Raw genomic sequence first — 4454 nt, forward strand, 5'->3', positions numbered from 1 at the left:
ATTGTTTCCAAATTAGAATTACAGAATGTGCATTGTGAAGAGATGACGTCCCTTTACTAGAAACTAAAGAACTGGTTTCCATCCGCTCCACTAGGCGGCAGCAGCGCGCTTCACTTTCATCCAGATTGACAACTTGAAGCTGTTAACAGAAGAAGAAACTTCAAATGATGCACGGCCCATGTCCATGTGAGTCACAGAAACACCACAAAAATAACTAGTTGTCACTTGCGGTTCTGTTCACTCACAACACAGGTTGACGGAAAATGCGAAGTCCTTAAGATATTATGGAGTCAGTTAGTATTGGGATTGGCAGCCCTGAACAATGCTTATCAGAGGACATAAGGACAGAGTTATTTCACAATAAACAAACTGAAATTGTAGCTTACATAGTTTGTGCAATTACAGTTATTTAAATTGAACGTTGAAAGATAATATTGATCATGTTCTGTTCTGTAATGTTAATAGAAATCATACACTGTCAGAATAAAAAGGTTGCATTTTATGCATGCAACAGCCTGTCACTGGCAGTCCCTTATGAAAATGAACCATGGTTTTACTAAAGTGACCATAGTTCAGCTGTAGTATTTATAGATTTGAATCATGTGCAAGCAAAAAACACATTTGAACCATGTCTAAACAAAAATATAACCTAATAAGTTACAATTAAGGCGTATTGAATGTTAAAAAGCGTTTTAAACATAAAGTTAAGTGCTTATCATTACCCATTTTACTCTTAGTAATTTAATAATTTAATAAATTTCATAATTTAAAAGTTTAGTTCAGAAGTATCTAATCGATATCGACGATACTGCCTTGAAAAATATCGGTATCGTATCAAAAACAAAATAAGTGGTATCGCCCATCCCTAAAACACACAACTGAAAAACAGTTAATCCACTTTTAATCCACTTTGATTCCAAAAAACAAATTTAGTCACTCAAAACAATGCAAAATGGGTGTGTTTATGCGCTGTCAAACAATTAGATTGACTGACGAATCTGACCAATAAGAGTGGAGAACCGTAACACCTCTTGTGACGGATTGGTCGTTTTACCTAAAGGGCGTGACGTAATTTTAAACCAATAGCAACGTGTAAAACAGGGAGAAGGTCGTGTCCGTTTTACAGGCCGCGGTCAGGCTGATTGAAAAATGATAGTTGATTCCATTTTGTAATATTTGCAAACACGATAAGTGAATATTTGATAATGAATTTAGTTATAAACTATTCTTAAAAAGAGTACCTTATCATATTTTGGTAGTGCTGGTAATGTCATTTTCTTAAAAAGGTAAAGAAAAACAAAATATGTATGTATATGTCAAAGGGGGAAAAATTTTAAAGGGATATTTTTTTTTGTTTCTGTTTCTTTTGTTTTAACAACAAAATGACTTCTTGCATGTTAGTTACACCTCATTGATTTGGTGGACAACATTTTTTAATGTAAATAAAAATGTAAACAAATTGCTTCACTGCTACTTAAAAATATTTTTAAAAAGCAAATGAAAAATAGTACGCCAAATTACAACCCCTTTAATTTTTTCAAGAATTTCACTCTTTTTATCAGTAACACCACCTAAACACTTTTTTTTTTACTTTAAGCATTACCACACACAAAAAAAATGCTTTTAGTATAAAGAAGTTTATTCAATGTAGTTATTGTCTATATTTGATTAACTTTCTATTTACAGACAAAAGAATTAGCATTACGTCTGCATGTGAACTACATGCAAATAATTTTGGACTAAACACATCTAATCAACTGTTCCCACCGCAGTTTCTCACACTGATTTTCTGAGAAATGTTGAAAAATAAACCCACACCACCTACTTGACACTAATTTGGACCATTAAGGTTTTCATTTTGTAGCGTTTTCTTATGTGCTATTTAATCTTGTTCTGTTTTTTTGTAGATCTGGGATTCTTTGACTCTTTAACTGTGCCATTGCCCTCAACTTCCTGGCCTTTGGTTTTTCAGACAAACGGGTAAGATGAAAGATACGCACTCACCACCAGTGTTTTTAAGTCTCTGTCTATGAAATATATAATGTCTTTCTATTCATATTCTATAAACAATTTGGCAGAAACAGGTGGAATGGGCATAATTTACAAAATGCCAGCTATCAGTTTGAAAGTCACAGTGGCGCTAGTGACTCAACTCATGTTCTTGGGGGAAAAGGCTTTGATTGAGACAAGTGTTCAAATCCAAACTAGACATTTACAAAATTTAAATTATGAGTGTTTGTGAAACTAAAACTATGTGTACAATATTGTGTAATTTCTTAGATTAATTATGTGTTTCCCCTACAGAATAAGAGATGTGTTTGGACCACACAGAGCTCTGGGACGTGTGGACAGACATTCGCTGTAATGAAGGACATCTGCTCATGGACAGGTGAGACTTATTACTTGTGTTTGTGTTTTATTGTGTACTTGGCATGTAGGTTACCATCATTTTCTTTTTGGCGGCTCACTCTTCTAGAAAGCAAATGATGGTAACCTAAACGGGTGGGGAAGGGACGGAGGTTCAAAATTTGTATACAGCAAATTTTTTTTTTTTAATATCAAGAAGCATAACCACTGCTGGACATCGCTCTGGGACTCAGGGGGGGACCCGAATCATCCTCACCCCTTCATTCACACAACACTCACTCATATCACAGAGATCTGGCTGGGATCAAACCAGCAACCTCTGAACCTTGAGGCAGTGCTCTTACCTGTGAGCCACAGATCTCTTATCTGAACATGTGCTGGAACTTATATTTCACTGTTCACCTGCATGTGATTTTACAATAAACCTGTTAAAGCTTTGGCCGAGTCTCTCCTATTTCTGGGTCTGAATCTGGCTGGGATCGAACCAGCAATCTCTGAATCGTGAGACAGTGCTCTTACCTGTGAGCCACAGATATCTTGTCTGTGTATATGAAGGAACTTATACAGTATTTGATCATTCACCTTTGATTTTACTATAAACCAGCTAATGCTTTGGCAGAGTCTCTCTGTTGGGTGATCGCAATCACAACATGCTGAAGTGGGATTTGAACCCTTGTTCTCATGACAGCTTTATTGACAGAGAACGTCTGTTTAGCCGCTTGCACCACCATGGCTCTCACACTGAAACCTGGTGTTTAGGGAAGTTTGACAACAATTGAATCTAAGCAATAGTGGGATTTGAACTCAACACAATGCTTTATCTCCTGAGCCACTGATATTGGCTTTTTTTACATAGATCACTTAATTTCTTGGACATTTGAATAAATCACCTAATCTTTTCTAGCAAATTGTCTGCCCTTACTTGTATGAAATAACATTGTTTCTACAGTATATGAGAAATTTAATTATCCTTTTTTTTAATAGGAAAGTAGAGCACAGATTGGAATGGGGCAGTGTGATCAAGAAAAGACCGCAATCAAACACAGGTGAGCCAGCAGCTCTTATATGTAGTGCCAGATGCTTTTGAAACACTGGTTCATGAAGCTTTGAATCTTTTATGAATCTTTCAGTTGAATCAGTGGCCAAGTCACTTGATTTCCATACAACAAGGCTTCGTTATATTTTTTAATATTTCTGTGTTTTAACTGATCTCGGGTCAGTTTTATAGTTTAGGCTTGATTTTAGTGACAAACATAAAAAATGGAGTGTGATATTAATAAAACAACACAAATTATGCAGACACTTTATCTTGATATTTAATGATTTGTAGATTACATTAAATAGATTACACTTTCATGTGAAAACATTCACAATCAGTTTGTAAAAGGTGTCATTTTGGACTTTATTTATTGCATTTAGCGGGTGTCCTCAGCTGCTACAGTCAATCATTTTGTAAATCAGTGATTTATTTAAATTGTTAGAGAGTTTTGAATAGTTCCATGCTTCCCATCACTACTTGTATGTAAAAGATGACGTCGACACATTACATGACTTACAGTATCAAAATAATTTGCAGTCCCACCTGAATTATTTAAAACTAAGAATTATTCCCACTACCTTTTGGTTTTCTCAGACAGACAGAAGACGACTATCTCCAATGTTCTGAGTTAGAGGGGGTCGATCCAAACGGTAAGAGCCTCATGCTTGTGCAGATTCTGTTTAGCCAAATTAACAACCCCAGTTTAGGTGACTTACTCAACTTCAACCAGACATTAATAATCAACCAGTCATCATCAGAAGGCAACATACATAAATAGGGTCTTTCCCAAAACCAACACATGCAATCTCTGCATTTGAGCATTGGTCAAATCACAGAGCTTTATTTACACATTTTGATTTTTAAAAGTTTGCACTTTAAAATAAACTTTTAAATGTCAGCTCAACAGACCACACAATTTAGTAATTGTGATGCTTCTAATTAAGTGATAAAAAGCAGCTACCAAATTAAATATAAATATTTAAATAATTTTACGCACACTGTTTTTCTTGACAGCTCTGGATTTTGATGGGTTATGCTTACCCTTAAA

General features: G+C 35.2%; 1 long non-coding RNA gene across 1 annotated transcript; it reads left to right on the forward strand.

The window, feature by feature from the left end:
- The first annotated feature begins 158 nt into the window (after positions 1–158).
- On the forward strand, positions 159–2798 carry LOC107754061 (uncharacterized). The gene is made up of 3 exons (XR_001641535.1): positions 159–186; positions 2305–2389; positions 2564–2798. It is a non-coding gene; the product is annotated as an uncharacterized LOC107754061 (long non-coding RNA).
- The last annotated feature ends 1656 nt before the right edge of the window (positions 2799–4454 follow it).

Source organism: Sinocyclocheilus rhinocerous, unplaced genomic scaffold (assembly GCF_001515625.1).
Source record: "Sinocyclocheilus rhinocerous isolate Xijiao unplaced genomic scaffold, SAMN03320098_v1.1 scaffold772, whole genome shotgun sequence".
NCBI classification, from domain to species: Eukaryota; Metazoa; Chordata; class Actinopteri; order Cypriniformes; family Cyprinidae; genus Sinocyclocheilus; species Sinocyclocheilus rhinocerous.